At 33.6% G+C, this 20,945-nt stretch overlaps 1 protein-coding gene across 1 annotated transcript in view; it reads right to left on the reverse strand.

The window, feature by feature from the left end:
• LOC123710355 (mitochondrial cardiolipin hydrolase-like) overlaps positions 1–20,945 on the reverse strand; it is a 125,296-nt gene that overhangs the window by 14,618 nt on the left and 89,733 nt on the right. Inside the window, exon 6 of the mRNA XM_045662185.1 lies at positions 9,581–9,611. The gene's annotated coding sequence lies outside the window, so the exon portion shown is untranslated. The remainder of the gene's footprint in view (positions 1–9,580; positions 9,612–20,945) is intronic.

The raw sequence follows: 20,945 nt of genomic DNA on the forward strand, positions 1-20,945 counted from the left end.
ACAAACAGTCATCAAAGATACCAAGATATTAAATCTCCCATCGAATGGAACACAATTTTTATCATTTTAACTTAAAGAATTGCCAATAAAGATAACTTTCCAAACTTGTCTGCATTTGCACACGACCCATTTATCACAGCGATCTCCATTGAAACAATAGCTAATGGAAACTTGTCAACGTGTTTAGTTAAGAGGCATATGTTTGAAAAGACCGACTACTTCTTAATGTAAATAGATAATCTATGCCGACAAATCAAATTGGACAGTTGTCCGCACGATAAGACTTCCGGTCCATCGCAAACTACAATCGCCCGATTGATTTATTTATTGAAGTACACTTTTAAAAAGGTGCCATTTATGTAGTAAAAAGCTTACCTACAAAAAAATACCCAACTGATAATCTCCTCCTTAAATTGTTTAACTCGGTCAAAGACGTAGTCTGTATTATCTTTTATATGTTCTATGTGAGTATTGAATATTGTAAAACCTTCTACATACAACCTTCTACGTAATACATCTGAATATATATCCATACACACCCTCACGTATGTATGGTATTTCGTATTCAACAATTTTTATTGATTTTTCCATTCGTAAATGTTGGAATATTTTTGTATATATTATGTCCCTCTTTGGCTATATGTTTAGTATAATTAATGTAAATAATGTATGTTATCTGTAGGATAACGAAATAAATAAATGAAATATACAGCCAAACAAACAACAAAACAAAAGTCCACTATAATATTAATAATCTAAGAAAGCAGATCTCTAGCAGATGTATATATTATGTATTGCATCTTTGGCTATTTTTTACGTAATTTAATTTAAGAAATAAATCATATATTAAGTATGAACCCATTTAAAGAACAAAACAAAAACCCTCTATAATATTAACAGCAACAAAAAAATTATCAATCGAAGAAAGCAGATATCGAGCAGAACGTGTTCCGATATTGGCGAGACTTTCACACGGGCATATTGTGTGCACTTCGGACGGATGTTTCGCAATTACTCGTAGCCGGTCGTTGCATTGTGCGAAATTACTGAACTCGGCTCAGCTTCCCATCCGGCCGCAGCACCGCACCATTCTTGACCTTAACCGAATTGGCAATAATGTCAAGTTTGTCTGAGGTTTCGGGTGCGAGCCATCACCTGCTTGCGTCTGATGCAGGTCTGATTTATAACTGAGGCCGGGCTAGTTTCGAACAATAATGTATTTTGTGAATGCTTTTTGAAGAATATCGTGTAATCGATTTTCACACAATTTTTATGTGGTATGTAGGCTAGAATAGGCCTAGGCTATTAATCTATTCGTATATAATAGTGTTCGTAACGAGCTCCTGCCGCGGTTAATCTTAAACATACAAAAAAATAAATTTTAACATCATAAAATCCGGCCTGCCAGAATTTAAAGTTAAAAAAAATCTGTGTAATAAGTCTACATATGTAAAATCTTAATGAATTTATAATAAAATAAAACAATTAAAACGTTATTACAACTATATTTCAGGGTAATAATTCAAAGTTGATTTATATATATCAAGTTACATTGTTTTCCTGAGTCCTGGACATCAGGGTACTCCGCTCATCGAACAAATTAATGTAATTGTAACTAAACAAACGTCACTAAAATATTATATAAAGAAAAATAAAAAACTGTGAATACTTACTAAATCAAAGATACAGGTACCAACGTTTGTGAACCAGAAGTGAATGACTCTGACGATATTTACGAAGCTGCGAATAGATTGGACACACTCCACCTGAGTGTGCTGGTATAAAAGAGTGCTTGTATTAAGTATTCTTGTCCTAGTAATTCAGTGTCTTCATAGTTTAGTGCACAAAGCCACTTGGATAATGAATCAATCCAACTAATACTGGTGATATCATTGGTGCATAAGGAAAAAAACATATTTGTTTATATACAAATATTGACTGCAAAAATGTATTTATATTATATTATTACTAGCCCAATGGGTTTAGGGACAAAGATTAAGACTACATTAATAAAATCACTCTAAGAGATATCAAAGTGGCCTATCCTGGTATAACAGCTGGAAATTAATTTTTTAATACACTTTACGAATAAATATAGCCTTTGTTAGTTACTCACGGTTAATATTGTATTCTAATAGTGAAAGAATTTTATAACCGGCCAATAGTAAACTACTCCAAACAGTTCATTGCAAACATACCAAAACATTCTTATTTATTCGTGTCATATTAAATGTTCTCGCGACACATTAAATGCAAATTTAACATTTGAAATATCGTTTTGGCCGAGTTATTTATGGGTTGTGATAACGAATAATAATGTTAATTACCAAATGTCTCGTATGAAATTTCAGTCTGACATCCTAATTGACTCCACTAATGCACTTTAAATCAATGGAGATTACTTTCGGAAGCCAGACCTTTATGTCATTGCCATATAAGCCGGTGTTGCCAACGAAAATTATACTTACGTCAAATAATTTTATAAATGCCACAAGTGTAAAACAGTAGAAAGAAGTCGATTTGTCCTTAAATGTTTACACTTACCATAGATTTATACTAATATTATATACAAAATTTTTTTTGGCTATGCAGTATAATATGGATTCTAAGCCGCGGTTAAACAGGCATACCATCACACCACACACAGACACATCAGGTGAAAATGGGATTGTGGTCAAACGTTTGTCCAGTCCTGTATAAAAGAGGACAACTTTAGGTTGGATAGTCTATCGCGAAAGGCTGTACAAAACATCACTCAAAAGATGAGAATCAATGTAAAAGGTATCGAAAATTTAAAAAAAAATTAGTGATGTTTGTGATTGATTATGTGTTTTTATCGTGTCATAGCCCAAGGCTTTGGCTGCCTAGAAGGATAAATTAACACCAAAGTTATTCCATGCTTTTGATGTCAACCCAAAAATTATATTTTCGCGGAGCAACGAAATAAAACATTTCCGTATTAATTGTGTCTATTGATCTTTCAATCTGACAAGCTTTTGCAAGACATCTTATTTTCATGTCGAGTTTCCAATTTGTGATAATTCAAAGCCTTAAGTCACATAATATCGACCAATTCTCAAATGTTGTAAATGTTATTAAATCAAGAATTCCTCTTTAATTTATGTTAATATATCGAGCTACCATGCTCAAAACAATTCCAAATTCAGATAAACTAATCTGTGTTTTACTTAATTGAATATGGCTAACATCTATAGAAATGACATCGTCACGTTTATACGACAAATGCTAATTACGGCTGCATTGTAACTTCCATCATCACAGCGTTTATAAATAAACCGGTAGGTTTAACAGTCTTATCTGGTACAGAAATATTATTATATACAAATATTAATTTATTTACATTATTGATCAGTGTTGGCCTAGTGGCTTCAGCGTGCGACTCTCACACCTGAGGTCGTAAGTTCGATCCAAGGCTGTGCACCAATGGACTGTCTTTCTATGTGCGCATTTAACATTAGCTCGAACGGTGAAGGAAAACCGTCTTGCCTTGGACCCAAAAAGTCGACGACGTGTGTCAGGCACAGAAGGCCTATCTAATCACCTATTTGTTGTATTAGATTGATAAATTATCATGGAACAGATACAGAAATCTGAGCCCCAGACCTAAAAAGGTTTAAGAGCCATTGATTTATTTTTTAATTTATTTATTAACACTTCGTTGCATGTACAGAAATATAATACAATTGTCATAAATAAATAAAATTTCGAGCGATCTCTTCCAGGCAACTGTAAGAAAAACAAATTACGTTTTGTAGCATACGCAAGAAGTGCAAAAATACATAAGACAGACATTTATTAAGACAGTAAACAGTGATTAGAACAATATTAAAGACAATGACACATGAAAAAGAAAAAGTGCACATGAATCACGATAGTTTTAGATCAGTTAGTACGAAAGTTAGGTGTACGATGTGTACAGGTAATGCATTCTATACAATAGTCCGTATATAAGGTAGTTTAATAAAGTCCACTATTAAAAGATTTATATCTTTTATAAGTAGTAAATGTATTTCTTGCACAAAACAAAATTAATCCTATGCATATAATTTTTCTTTTTTTATCTATACTAATTCCTAATTACTTTGCAAGAACACTTACGCAGGTGAAGGCCAGGCTCTCCAGGTATCTCTATCAGAAGGTGAGTTGCATCTATGTCCAGCCAGCCAGGTAATGTCATCGATTAAAAACAACTAATATGAACTATTAGACCTTAGTATAGAAGAGTGGGTAATTAACAATTATATCACGAGTGTATCGTCTTACAATCAAATAAATAATTATAATTAGCAATTGTATTAGGTATAGTACAAGGCATGAGTCATTTGTCGGTGACCCTGTTCACACAAACAGGCGGATAGCGCCGGTTTCTATGGAGTTCATTGAGAGACACAAATGACGTCACAGGCACAAATGTCTGAATAGCAAATTGCTTTATGAGGATTCATATCGGTCATGCTTGGTTAATTTACATGGAGTACTTGAGTTCGTTTCCCAAACAGACACGTTTAGTTGACAATAGTAGTGAATTATCTGTAGGAATTTGGATATTATAAAACGTCGTACCTGAACCTCCTTAAAAATTTGTCTATAAAGAAGTTTAAATGTCTTAAGCGCTTTCTAAGTTCATCCAGCTCTTCGGTTAATTAAAGAACTAAATTATTTTTTAATACGCATATTGTGTAACCATATAAAATATATGAAAGATAAAGAGCTTGTTATAAATAATACGTATTTTAAATATAGAATCCATAACGTAGGTAGAAAATTCTTGTTTATGGAAATCAGGTTAAATTATGTACACTTACATTAAGAAACTGGTAACATTGCACAGGCCTACAGCCAGGTGTCTATACAATTATTAATTTCGGCCTAGTGAACTGTCGACATGTTTAATTTACCGTAAATATACATAGCGCGGTGGAACAAAATGGTCTATCATTTACATGTTATGTATTTCGGTCCAAAATTTTCTATTTTAAAGAATACTAAGATAAAGTGTATTTTTTGTTTTATGTAATAGGAGGCAAACAATCAGGAGGCTCACCTTTTGATAAGTGATACCGCCGCCCATGGACACTTACATAGCCAGAAGGCTCGCAAGTGCGATGCCGAATTTAATTTTGGAGTAACAAGTGTTATTCGAGTCTCATATATTTTTATTTTATTTATTCCTATGTAAAGCTCTATATATCGAGTTATTAAACATTCTTTGAGAAGCAAGACTGAAAATTCAAAATTCAGTAAATTATTTCTTCAAACAAAAACAGCTTTGTTTTCCTTCCCATAACGTCACGCGCTCCACTTCCCCGGTTAACTAAATTCTTATTATTACATATTTATATCTGCGCTAGTATCCTCGGAATTATATTGATATATTTTTAAGGGTTAAGTATTGATTTTATATTCTGTAATTTGGTTGTTGTATATAAATTGTAAATAGAAACTTGATATGTTTGCGTAAAACCTTCAACTTGACCATTTGTATAAAGCTTTTATATAACACCGCGAATCCATTGCGAGCGTTGGTCTAGTGAGTAAACGAAACAACGTCGTAATTTGAAAATATAAACAAACCAAAATGAAGCTTTGCTTTGCTTTTAAAATTACAAAATGCATATTTAGTAACAAGTTCGCCAGTTAAAACTTAGCAAGTAAACAAAAATGAGCGGTAAAAAATTATGAAATCATATAATTAATACTGAGCAGTGAAATAGTTAAATGGGCCATCTTAAACCTTACCTAAACTTAACATTGTAAGACGAAATACTTGCCCATTATTTTTTTCGACAAATCACAATAACTATTACACAATAATATTTAAATATCAGTTCAAAAAATTAGTTCCCAAAGAAATATATAAAATTCAAAAACAATTTATTCATATAGGTAACAAAACGTACTCTTATTATGGACGTCAAAAGATAATTATATATGAAATGATATTAATTTTAGTTACTGCCAGTTCTTAAAATGAGGGCGTAGAACAGAAGAGAAGAACTGGCAATAAAGTCTCCGCCAATCTTTTTAATTGACAAGTTTTTTTGTTTCACTCAATGTTTGTAAGCTTCAACCATTACACCATGTTCCACGTGACTTCTAAACAATTAATAATAATAAAATAACTTTAAAACAAAGATTTGTCTTCTGTCAGCAGGAGGCATGGTGAAATAGAAGCACGCAATTACATTCTCGTGGGCACAACACTCAAAAATATAGTCGAAATAACTATATAAGAGTTTAGTTTTTGTAGCAGTTTAGTTTGCAGTCATACTGCTGTATGTCAAAAATGTACTAGTTTTTTTTTTAATATTAAGGAGTCAGATCTTTGTACTCAACTGAGTCTTAACCTTAAATCGTTACATACAAGATAGACCTGACTGACCTAACTTTTTAAATCTGCAACCTGAGGTCATTGACCGTATAGGATTAACTCAGTCTTTATAAGGTATAATAATTTTAGCAGCCTGACGAGGTTACATCTGCCGACCGGCGCGACCGGACGCCGGCTGCGCTTGCGCATTCCGAATGTAACTGTGGGGTAGGTTATGTCCAGATGACTAAACTGGTACCTAGACAATGTATATATAATCACAACTTGTTATTCCGAGACGAAAATTGGACCATACAAATATTATAACTGTATTTTTTTAATTTTATTTTTTGCCGACCAGAGTTGTGACGTGTTAAAGTAATCTTGGTTTTAATAGGGATAACTATGGATAAAATTTGAAGAAATTTCAACTGCAACAACATTTCTGTAACTAATTTTTTGTGTCTTTATTTGGTCCCCTCAGTGGTCCGATCACGATTGGCTCGAGTTGTACGGCCACTACGACGACCTTCAGAAATGAAGAGTGCGACTGAAGAATTAAGTGTCTATCTCTGCCTCTAAGTGAACTCCATAATACTACTTGTAATTTATATTTAACAGTGTTAAACGAATAATAAAAATTACAGTTATTTAGCCCACCCGCATATTAAAGTGACCGCCCTGCAACAGTTGAAAGCATGTGTGACGTATTGTTTTATTAATACTCAGAATGGGGTGTTATCCGGACCGGATGTGACTCAGCGGGGTTGATTTGCTCGTGACGTCACCGGGAACTTTGATTAGACAAGCTTTTCAGATGAATTTCGTAGAATTATTGATTATTTCATCAATACAATGAAACACTAACAGATTTGACCGTCAAATCTTGTTTTTGTAAGGCCAGTTCATAAAGTGAAAATAGTATAATAAGACCGAGCATTTTTTAGGTGTTAGCACTTGCTTGTGTTGTAAAACATGCTAAAGGTTAAAAAATCATTATGACAAACACACGTTATAACGTGTATTTTGAGAACACTATCAAGTAAAAAATACCTGTCTCCCACCTCCTCCATAACAAATTTATTAGTAAATACCATGTTTTTTTAAATTAAAATTTAAGACAACAACTCATACGCCACATTCAAGGAATTGCTGGCCTCGATATTTATAATACTTATATTAAAATCAGAAAAACAGTTCACTAGTTATTTTACCAACGCTTAGTTCAAACGGGTTATTTTTTGCCTAATCTCAATCACAGTTATTTCGTGTCACTCCCGAGTCCCACATAAATTAAAAAGTCATCAGTTTTTTGTCATATCGGGAAGTCGCCTATCTAGTTGGCCGTTTAACTTTGTCGCAATATTATTGTCTTGTTAATTTGTGTTTCGTGTTTGCGTTGTTAAGCGGCGTTTCACTTAATGCAATTTTCGTCATACAAGATAGAAGATTAACACAACGATTTTAAAACAAATGGTGACTTTCACCAGTATAATAATCGGAATAGAGCTAATCTAAGCCTACGACCGACCAGGCTCCAGAAGATAAACCACCTAAAGGGAAATTGTATTCGTTTTTACAACAAACTCCCAAGCGGAGCTAGAGAATTATCACTGAAAAAATCTAAAACTATCGTGAAACGTAAATTATACAATAAAGTTTTTTTATAAATTTGACAAATATTTAAATGATCCTAATCCTTGGGATTGATTTGCTCCAATTCAAATTTGTATGATTCATAACTTGGCGATTAAGAAGGGTGGTGGAGAATTTCTTTTTGCCTGCTCTACGACCCTTGCGTACTGGTAGTAAATGAAAATTTTTAAGGAAAAGAATCAATTTAACATCTTGTCTGTTGACGTTTATACGTACTTGGTTACCTATATGAGTAAAGTTATTTTGAGTTGCAGTTTGAAGAATTTCTCAATACTATATAGATTTAAATTCATGTGAGCCGAGAAAATATAAAATAACATATCGAATATATGATTCGCGTCAAATCGGAATACGTATCACGTGTCTGCTTCGACTAGAGACTGACCAATGACAAACAAACGAAACACGTCATCGTTTTATTTCTTCCACTAGAGTGCGATAAATAAATTAGCCATAAGTTCAATAATTGGTTGACTAGATACAAATATCCCTTTTACACGCCGTTTTTTTTGTACGAGGTGAAAATGCGCTTGCGCAAGCCCGCGCCAAGGATATCGAGCTTGACGCGGGGACTGTGGGGCTGGGTATACATTCAAATCCCTCTGCTATTCAGAGAGGTAGCGAGACCCGACCCTCGGGGTTCGCCAGGCATTCTACCCAAGGCCCTTTTACACGCCTGTCTCATTTGTGCTCAACATTTAATGGTCCTTAACAGTTTCGGGTTTACCATAAAGCTGTGTCAAAAAATTACTTTTAAGCTACTTCATTTCGCCAAGTCATTTTAGAAACCTGGTTAATTATTTGCTATTATTATTATTTTCTTTATTCCTACATAATTATGTATTAACAGTGTATATTCGCGAATGCTTGGCGGACCCGTACGACTCCAATACAAACAGTCCCTTCGTGAGTTGTGCTGCGATATTGCGGGCTACTCGATTGTGAGGAACTTGCATGGATCTTATTGAATACTCATATCATTTTCCCTTTATATTCATATTTTCAATCAGTATCAGATTGTTCTCCTTGTATCATAAAAAATAACGTAGCAACAAAAAGTCTAATACTTTACAATTTACTTCATAGATTTATTTATTAAAACAAATCTAAACAATACAGTTATCTAGTACCACGGAGCTTCGGGGGTCAGAGGCCATCTTCAGCGGAAGAAGGGTTATCCACACCAACATTTGGTTGATAATTTTATCGTTTATTTGAAAACCATTTATAATGTGTCATTTGTTTTGTTTACAAATATATTATCGTAGAAAGGTATGATTAACATGTTCAAAATGACTGTGAATGGAAAATAAAACACATCTTACGCTCGCCGATGTGTTGACGGTATTTAGTTATCACACTTCTATAATCGGTTTACAAGAAACTATAGCTTTATCTGTTTAACTGATAACATTACGTAGAGAGAGACGAAAGAGTACTCTAGTAACTCAGTTCTATAAAGTGATAATAGGTACAATTCAGCGATTAAAATATATAATAGGTATATAGAAATTGAGAGCTTTGACATGACGTATTATTACGATTTGAAATGAATATAATATAGAAATTGGTATAATTGTCGCAAAAACTTACTTCGCGTTTTGTAGTCTATGCCGTCTCGAATCTGAAAAAAAAAACAATTTTAAATTATGTAATATTATCTAAATAAATGTTTCGTTATCAAAAGGTGTACTTTTCAACAAAATCTCTTCAGTAGTTTTTGAGATATAGGTATCCTCCTATTGATTAGAGAATATTGTATGATATTTAGTAATAATAGTTCTGTAATTACAATTCTAAAACAAATGGTGACTTTCAACAGTATACTACTCGAAAATGAACCAATTTGAGTGTACGACCAACCACTCCTTGTATGGAAATTGTATTCGTTTTTTACAATAAATTCATAGCACTCATTAAATATATCAATAAAGCTTTTTATATTAATGATATATAAATATAAATCAATAAATTTGACGAATATTTAAATGATCCTAATACTTGGGATTGATTTGCGCCAGTTTAAACAATTAGTATGACTCAAAACGTAGCGATTAAAAAGAGTGGCGGAGAGTTTCTTACCCGCTCTACGCCCTTGACTTGCGAACTGGTAGTAAGTGTAAATTTACAATTAATTTAACTTCTTTTCTGACGTTCATTAGTGTCACTTGTTTACATGAATAAAATTATTTTGAGTATGAGTTTAAGCTAGGTAATAATATTTTTTATTCTTTTCAATTATTTGAAAATCATTTGCATTATTAAATTAGTACATCATAAAAATATTAATTATCGCATATGGTCTTAACAAGCTTTAAATAACTACTAAAATCTCTTTGGTCTGCGTCATCGTCATCATGAATGGCGTTCACATGTTTATAAATTCCTAGCACTTGTCAACCGTTCATTCATGACTCACGCGCATATCTTGTAACTTAGTAGGTTACTGGAAATCTAATCTAAATCGATAAATGTCTAGACTGTAATTTAAGAGGAAACTAATAAAATGTTGATTCTACAACAATTCATCAACGTGTTTATTTCGCTTCCATGATAGCTTGATCTTACTTGGTTGAGGGTAAGATACAGGCAGGTAAGTCATGTTTGCCTAAAATATGCCCATTTGCTCTTCTCTTGAACCGCACTGTTTTTTTTATTTTTTGAGACACAAAGATCGAGAAGTTCCATCCCTTAGCCATGCAAGACTATAATATAAATTCCTTTCGCAAAAACAATTTACAAACGCCAAAACACGAATATAAAAAAAAATCAATCAGTGGCATTACAACCTTTTTAGGTCTGGGCCTCAGATTTCTGTATCTGTTTTATAATCAAAGACGAATCGAAAACGAATATAGCAACTTCTATGTAAGTCAGATTTTAACAATAGAAAATATTACACCTAAAATTCATTCGTCTTCCTCACTACCTCTACAGAAGTGTAGCTTGGAGCTGGAGCCTAGTAGAAGCACCCAAGTTGATTTCAGTAGCTAAAGGTCAACTTCAGACTTCCATCTCGCCATAACGCCTTGTCATGCGCAAAGAATTTGTCCACAATTAGACGGATTACTGACATTCCTAGTGCAAATTGACGCTGCCATAAAACTCAATTGTGTTTGGGAGGTCAATCTAATATGACATAGGCCTTGACTCTGAACTACTAGCGTTACATGAAGGGAAATCCGGCTTTTCAATTGATAACTAAAGAATAGAAATAATGAGTGGGAAAACCTTTAATATTTAAGATAACCCTAAGGCATTAGTAGGAAAAAACATAAATTGTATAAAATGCCTTTATTTTGCTTTTGTCAGAATTGTGCTGGAGTAGGCCAGTTAAATCTGGTCTCCATACAATATAATATATAAATAAAAATAGAACCAATGGCGCTACAACCTTTGTAGGCCTGAGCCTCAGATTTCTGTATCTGTGTCATGATGATTTGCCTATCGAATAGGCAAGTAGGTGATCAGTCTTTGACTTTTTGGGTCTAAGGCAAGCCGATTTCCTCACGATGTTCGACCTCTGGGATGAGAGTCGCACACTGAAGCCACTAGGCCAACACTGCTCTTAGTAATATATAAAAGCCGTAGAAAATATACAAAAAAAAAATTGTGAAATTTCTAATTGAAATTCATTTGAATGTCGGCATGTATTTAATATTTTGCCAAAATAAATAAACAAATGTAATTGTTTTTCATATCAAGCCAGCGGATATAGTAATTTTACACCAAAATTCCTAGACGCCCTATAATTGGCAAAGATGCCAAAAGTCATGACTAACAACGCTGGTAATATAATTAACATCAATAGTATTGCAATGATGTCACAGCCCACAATGAGTTTGAATGTTACACTTGATTCATAAAAACGCTGGTTAAACTTTAACCTCTGACTGAATGATAAGATTACTCATTCAGTTAACTGGGTGTAGTAAATGTCTTAATCACTATATCAGATGCATATTAATAACATATATATATATATATTTATATATATATATAAAGCGTTCGGTGCCTGACGCACGCCGTCGACTTTTTGGGTCTAAGGCAAGTCGGTTTCCTCACGATGTTTTCCTTCACCGTTCGAGCGAATGTTAAATGCGCACATAGACAGAAAATCCATTGGTGCACAGCCGGGGATCTAACCTACGGCCTCAGGGATGAGAGTCACACGCTGAAACCACTAGGCCAACACTGCTTATACAACACAAAACTAATCCATAAAATGTATCTACGCAAATAATTATAAAGTATATAATCACACACAAAATACAGATTAAATTTTATAGGCTAGACCGTAATTGCAATATTTTCCATTTGGATTTGTGCTTTTAAATATATTTTTTTACGGCAAGCTGGAATTAAGTAGGTATTTCGTTAATCGGTCTGAAGATATTCTTAAATCATACATGACTCAGGCTGCAAGTATACTAAGCACGCATAAGTCGTTAATATATATGAGAATATTTAACAGAGATTTCCTTTATAAACATTTTTTTTGTTAATATTAAGACGGCTATAAAACTAGTGTACACATCTTATCGATAAACACCAGCTAATCCCAGCCCTACCCCGGATAAGACCTAGATATCTCCTGTAGTAATAAATTTCAATGAAGTATTTACGAGAGTTTAGTGAAGAGCCACACTAGAATTACATCATCGTTACAGGGTTGTCTAAAACAAACAACTCAAACTAAAAAAATATTAATAAACATACCTAAATTAAAGATGAAAAAGTTGACCGATTTTTAAGTTACACTATTCATCTATTTGAAAGTTCTATTATTTGACAAATAACCTTTTTTCATTACTTAATTATTAATGTTCACCACATATATAATGCTAATCTACAGTATATGTTACAAGCTGTCTATGCTAAAATATTTGACAATTATGGTTGACATAAAAAAATTCAATATTACACTTCCAATTATAGTTTTTACTAGTAATTTGCTGAACAATTCGGTTTAGGTACCAGATAGGGGCTTAGAGCTTTTTTCCAGCACTACTAAATACATCGAGCTCTGGATTCTGATCTGTTCTGGAGGTCCTAGGTTGGATTTTGCGGATGGAATTTGAAAAAGACTGCTGGTTTTAAAACAAATGAACGTCAAACGTTAATGTTCTGCATTTTATTGTTTTGTTTTGAGTACGTTTGCACAAGGCAGAACAGCCAAGACACAAATGTTAGAAATGAGACAGCCCTACGTAATATGACTAATTTAGTGGGTAGGAAACAGTACACTGATTCTAGTATCGGTGACCGGTGTCTTTAGGTCAACTATTGTCATTTGTTTTCATAAAAATGTGAGATCACGTCAGCGTACCTAGCTGTTGAAGGGCTTTGACAGCTCAGCTTGGCCTAATTTGGATAATGTAGCGCTCTAGGCTAAAATTGTGTATCCTTAAAAATATGCTTAAACAATAGAATAAAATATTTATATAGGCAGTCTAAAAAGTCCATCAGAACACCATTTAAACACATATATAACAATTAAATTATCTTTACATAAATTTGACTGCCTATACAATATATATTGTGACTGTAACACATAATAATACTTTCAAATGATGTCTAATTAAACAATCCTTGAACAAACGCGTCATGGTAACGATAAAATTATTTTCCACAACAATGTTCATATACATAGGTATGTACATTGTTTGTGGGCACCTATATACCTATGTATATGCTAACAGTGTCTCATTTAGAGCTAAGAAACTGAAGACTAAAGAATATTTACACAAAACCAATAACATGATACATACAAATTATGAGATACAACCTGCCTTATCGCTAATAAGCGATCTCTTTTGGGCAAGGTAAGGGACAAAAATAAATATGATGGGAAAGTACAAGAAGGGCATAGCCATTTGATATAAAAAGAAAAGCTAATTTCACGGATTGCGATGCAATACAAAAGAATAAGATGTTCAATCACATAATTCGCGATTGAACAGGATAGGATATGGTTTAAGAAATGTTTATGCAGAAGAGTTTTAAAAGATTAGGAGGAAGAGAGGAGAAGAAAGAAAGATTAGAGGAGAAGAGGAGCTAGACTATCGTATGGCTTCAGAGAGCCTATTTCAGAATTTAAGCGTAGATCCTAAACGAATTGCCTAGAAAGGATGAGCTGTGAGAGCGTATGATAGAGTTATATACGAACTAGTTTATTGTAATTCATATATTGTATCTTTTAAGTACAAATGTAAGATATAGAAAAAGTCCCTGGACACAATGGCATAAAAGTACTGTATTAATTTTAAAAAAAGCATATAGGTAGTAGTATAGTTATAGGGGCCTCAGAATTCGAATACATTTTTAAGATAAGATAAGAAGAAGAGGAAGTTTTGGGATTGAAATTAACCTAAAAATCCTTATTTATTTGTATATGAGACTGATACAGCAATACTATAATGTATCGAAGCAAAACAGTCTTCCAAAAAAAATATATTTTCCTGACGCAGAAACGCACTTTTATTGTAATCGTAAAACGATCGGGGTAGCTCCGTATGAATTATTGAAATGCTGTAAATAATGCACGCTCGTAAAGAAACGGGAAACATGTGCGTGTCTATGCTAAATTCTTGGGGTACATCCGGCTAGCAACACGAGAAAAATATCTTTTATCTGTACGTGTACGTAAAAGCTTCTGACAAATACTTCGTATTTCAGACAGGGGTTAAGTAAAGTTCAGACAGACCGAACTAGACCTACGGACCATGCTACTCCGCTGAACGTGACGTTAGGAGCTCCATGGTCTTCATCACCACTTCTTATTAACCAAGGTATTCAGACAGAAAATGTACAGTATATTTATAAAAACCTACATCGCTTTGAGAGTGGTTATAAAATTAGAAGGATAAAAACTATCCATCATCAGAGCCTGACCTGATTTTTCTGTAAATCAATAGAGACATTTGCGAGTAACCCGAGATCAAACATAGATAAAGATTCCAATAAATTGAGATCCCAATTAAGTCACTTAAAATATTTAAACTAAGAAACTGCCTACTAAAATTTTATATCAGATGAGAAATAAGAGAATTTTCCATTTACCAATTCTTGAAAGGCCGGCAACGCACTTGCGAGCCTTCTGGCAATGTGAGTGTCCATGGGCGGCGGTATCGCTTCACATCAGGTGAGCCTCCTGCCCGTTTGCCTGCTATTACATAAAAAAAAAACCAATACTACACAATATGCAACTGTTGATCCGCACGAGAAATTCCTAGAACACGCCGGAATGCCGTCATCCGGTTACATAACGAGCTAATTACGGCAAATCGATTACATAGCGACAATTTTATAACGTATCACATACATTAATGGTTATCGTATGGGCGTTCCCGTTTCCCACTACCGTTACGACTGTGACTATAGAATTAAGGATACAATTTAGAATTAATATGACAATGTATTTATCCTTGGGTTTCTGGATTACTGGTAGAATATGAAAGCGTCCCTCATGGTCCTGTCCCTCCACGCAGCAGTGCGCTATGTTACCAAGAAGTTTATTTTTTTATTTTTATTAACGTATTCCTACAGCTACTTATTAAACAATTACATTATACACAAAAGCCAAAAACGGAATACACATTCAAACATGAACGAAAGCACAGTTTTACCTATTTATACAAAAAATATAACAAAGTACAAATTCATACTAAATTCTAGATTATAAATTCTAAGATTCATTGATTATTATAATAAATATTTAATATATAGCATTCTTTAGTCACATTAAATATATCTATGTGCTGGTAAGGTAAGTAAGTTTTACCGGATATTACTCTCTCACTTTTCTTGGAATAGAAGATAGGTGACCCGACGTTATTTAAGTATAATTTTCTTTCTAAAGTTTTCAGTTTTTTTTAAAGCGAATCGACTAAAGAGTCAAACGACAATCAAAGGCCTCGTTCCAAAGATTACTTTAATAGATTTTTATTGTCATTAAGTTTCAAATGTTTAATGGTATGATAAATTACTTTTTTATAATAAAGACTGTGGAGTTATTATTGACCATTCAATGGTCGTTTATTTATAATCTGGTAAATCACGTGAACCACAGAACAGTTTTCAATTAATTTGATCAAAGTAAAATTAAATTATAATGACAATGGTAGCTGATACCAGCGCCATTCCTCCGTCATATACTATCATAAATAAAACAATTCAAGATTTAACATAATGAAGCATATACAAAGCAAATATGACCACAATTGTTAATCAATAATTAAGCGTTCCTGATCAACAATCCCACCAGCAAAGTCTCTTCACCACCCCTCAAGACCGCTATCAGAAACCAAATAACATTCCCAATTCTCATACAAATCCTAATACCATAATCCGACCGCAATACCATACACGGCGTGAACAATGTACGATCACCTCTTCACCTGCGTGAAGAGGCCTCATAAAACTATTCAATTAACAAAATAAATTCCTAACGAACTTTTTACATGAAGCATTTTCTCAAGGACCGTGACTGATTGGCTTAATTTCGCGATCGTGGTACACAATGCCCGTCCGGCACGCACTTTACTCTTTTTTGCAAACAATATAAACAATTAGCTAACACCTTCAAAGGTACTGTGAAGCATTGTATTGTATATAATTAATTGCTATAACGCCCTTCTTCATAAAAAACTCAGCGTTACCAATCGAGCCACGTTCCATTTATATAAAACGTTTAGTTTTCAATTATCTTTGGACAACTCTTTAATCAACACTAACAGCGTCAGTATATATTACGAATTTGTAATTGTATGCAATGTTAAATTGTTACAGGCTGTAGCTCAGCAGTACTACAGTACTTTACCATCAATGTGCGTGATGGGTATGTCATCGTACGCTGTTAGTTCATGAACCCACTTAGGAGTAACCTTCTGAAAAGGCACCATACGATTCGTTGTATTACTTTAGTTAACGGACATTGATTAACTGACCTTTTCTACTGTCCGTTGAGTGAACTGACAAATGTTCTATTTTTTGTTAGTGCCTATATTAGTAAGTTGTTTTTTTGTAAAGGTCACCTGTTTGTTATAAATAAATAAAATAAACATGTTCAAAAGAAAGTATAGAATACAGAAACTTTATGTCATATTTGTTTTCTATGAATGAAATAGTGTTTAATATTGGTACCCGTAAAAAAATAACTTTTCAGCTTCTTTAACTGCTTTTATAAGATAATGATTTTTCTTGTAGAAGCGAGATCTGAGCGCTAGTGTAGGAAATAATACACGATATTATAACTAGGTTAATAGGCGTGCTCTAAAACGTGCGTAACAAGGCCAAGAAGCTACCAACGAGGTTTACCTATCATATTTACAAAAAACTTTGTAACCCAAGATATGTAGCACATGTAATGAAGACATCAATAACTCTCCATATATTTTATTTATCTTTTTATTTGATTAGACTAAAGTTGACAAGTCTTACTATAACGAATTTAAATACATATTTAACTATTATAAAGAAATGGAGTAAATACTCTTGGGCCGTGGGGTTCAACACACACACACACACACAGTCGCTAATTAAAGATTTAATTTGGCACCTGGTAGCTAGTACCGGTGACTATAAGTATGGGAATACAGCGAGGAAATGCTGCCAACGTTGAAGGTACTACTGCCACGGGGACCAAACTGTCTAAACTTGTTTTAATTTTTAATTATTATTATCAATACTGTAATTATAAATATTGTAATGTTTAGGTTTTAATACACCAAGTAATTACCTATATTAAAAATAATAAAGTCTATATTAATATGTAATATAGATATTTCGTACATTTAAATGGTTTTATTAAAAATGTATGGAACATTTCGAATCATTATAATCAATACAAATTAATTGCGCCCTTGAACTGCAGTCTGGATAAATATGAATCATTTATCTTCACATCCGAATATTTGAACAGTGTGTCGACGAACGCACTGGTAACAATTTACGCACTAAAACTGTATTAATATAAAAATAAATAATGTTAAAAGCATTTCTTTCAAAATCCTCTTTAGGTTGTTAGCCGGATGTTGAACTTTCATTTTTTGCACCAGGGATTCTCTTATGGAGTTCGAGGGGTAAAATAGGAATACATAATTTGTACAGAGTTACGGCACGTCCACAATGAATTCATATCTTACCCTCTTGCTACAAGATATATGAATTCCGTTAAAGAACATTCTTAATTCTTTCTTCAATTCCTCCTAACAACTTCTTTATATCCGGTACACACTTGACAGAGCGGTCGTGATCACTACGTAGTAGAATAAAAGGAACAGATGTGATGCGCTTCAAGACATTGTTTCTTCGCCACTGTTACCTATCAGATCACCCTGATGCACTCATGCAGTGAACCTCCTTCGGCAGACTTGATCCGGTCAGTCCAAAGCGTAGGCAACCTTCCGCGCGGTCTAGTACCTTCCCTTGGACGACAAGGCGTTCCATGGACTGATCACCACGACGACATACGAGTTTGAAAAGGTAAGTATGCGAGATTGCACTGTTGAGAACACAAGCTACTTAAGACAACAGGCCTCACCAAATTTGTTGAACTAGTTTCAATTAGAATCCCTTTGTTCATGAAGGAAGTTTTCCGCGGCCTTGTTCTCTAGTTGTACCATGCGATAATCCACAATTTAATACGCCAAGGCCACAGGCCTCTGACTCAACAAACCTTTGAAGGCCTCGCGAAACATTCAAATAGACAAATACAGTCATTCGATATGTATGAATACATAATAGACTTTGTAAGACACCGCAGAAGAACAATGTAAGGGCATATTAATTGCTAATGGGATTTTAAACATGAGATACAGAATTTCATAAGTGGACGTCATTCTATATAAAATCGTTTGTACTGTATATAATAAAAAGGCCAATGAAGCTACATCAGTGGACCTCCAATTTTTTTATAAGCAAGTAGGTGCTCAGTTATAAAAATCAAAATCATTTATAGGTAACACAATGTACACTTATGAACGTCAAAAATTGATATGTATATGAAATGCTTCTAATTTTACAGTTACTGCCAGTTCTCAAATCAAGGGCGTAGAACGGAAGAGAAGAACTGGCAATAGACTCTTTCTTAACTCAATATATGTGCCTGACGCAGGGCGCCGATGTTTGCGTCTAAAACGCAGTAGATTCTAATTTTCTTGCGATATTTCCCTTTATGAGAAATAATCAAATTTATCAGTTACGCATCAAATCACCAACGCTGCCAAACAATATAATACCAAATTTCTTAATCAAACAATCTAATTGACATAAGACAGGAACTACAAACAGGGGTAACCCAAAAGCCCATTGTTATTTCAATTAAGCTCGAAAATGATTTGTTCCATAATATTATGATTCCATTTAAAGTCTTTATAAAATAGGACGTCAAAAAACGACCAATCTATTCAAAGTAAGATATCTATCATCTATGTCCGCAAAAAGTAATCTCATTTCGTCTTGCATGATTTAGCCGGAGTTTTCCGAGAAAACCCGTCTATTTTCGTTTCAAATCAATTTATATTTGATTCCTAGAATCTTGTGTTCCCATAGATAAATCGAAATGCTGGGAAATGCGTACCGCATTGTAATATCGCCTCTTTGTCATGAACAGCGATGTGATGTTATCCATATGAGCATTTTCTAAGTGTTCTTAAAGATTTTTTTTTTAATTACAATATATTTTCATTCAAATCTTTTGTTTTTTTAGATCATCTTGTAGAACCAAAATAGTCGGTTTTTTTTATAACACTCCCAGGAATAAGATCCTTAAGGTTCTTATTTCTAATACTCTCGGACAAAAGAACATAGTTTCAAAACATTATAGAACACTAATGAACATTTACTTAGTTCAAGATATTCACTAGTATTGTAGAAAATTAAGTCAACATAATATTGCTTCTTAGCCATAATTATTGTATAGGCTAGATTGTAATTCATTTAAAGACGCACTCTTCTTTTATAAAGTTTAAGGTTTTTAAAGTATTTTTTTAAATACTTGTAAACTTTTTGCGTTCGACAGATACGTTATTATATGCTTTATAAAAGCTATACGAAAAATATACAAATAATCTTAAATAATAAATTAGGTAACGAGGTAAATGCTAGCCTAGGTATTCAGGTCATATAGTCGAATGTGAGCTAGGTCTCAACTCAGGTGGTGGATAACCTTGTACTTATTTAGGCGAATGGACGTTGACTCAGTTGCGCCCGCGCAATCACCAAATGCTCAGCTCCAAACCATATTAGGTACGAGATTCAATGGTAACTGTGACACAGTAACACGCAATAAATCTATCGTACCAAAAACATTGAAAATTTTACATAAATAGAATTGAAAATCGACTTTAAACTGAAATACTAAAACTAAAATCAAATTTTCGTCGCAGTTATAAAGTACATCTACTTACTCAGCGAAATTTAGTTTTTAATCCACTCAAAAATATTGATTATAGTAGTTTGTTTTTTCGTAAATATTGATCTGATTTAATTTTTTTTTTCTTTACTATATACACACAAATATTTCAAGACTTCTAGAATTTTTTACAAAAAGGAGATGTATGTTTCTAACGAGAAAACTCAAAACAACTGCATAGATTTAAAAAAATCTTTCAGCACCAAAATGCTGTATATCTTTGTATATGGTATATTTCACATGGAGATGAGAGCAGTGTTGGCCTTGTGGCTTCAGCGTGCGATTCTCATCCCTGAGGTCGTAGTATAACGATACTACACTACACCCGGCACTAATGGACTTTCTCGTTAAGAGACATTCGCATTAAGAAATCATCAAAAGGAAACCGGCTTACCTTACACTCACACAAAAATCTGAGGCCCAAACCTAAAAAGGTTATACCAAACCTAAAAAGGTTGTACCAAACCTAAAAAGGTTGTAGCGACACTGAAATTAAATGTTAAGTATTAGTATACAACAGTGAGCGGTCCATCCGAACCAATC

This window comes from Pieris brassicae, chromosome 5 (genome assembly GCF_905147105.1).
Source record: "Pieris brassicae chromosome 5, ilPieBrab1.1, whole genome shotgun sequence".
Classification (NCBI taxonomy): Eukaryota; Metazoa; Arthropoda; class Insecta; order Lepidoptera; family Pieridae; genus Pieris; species Pieris brassicae.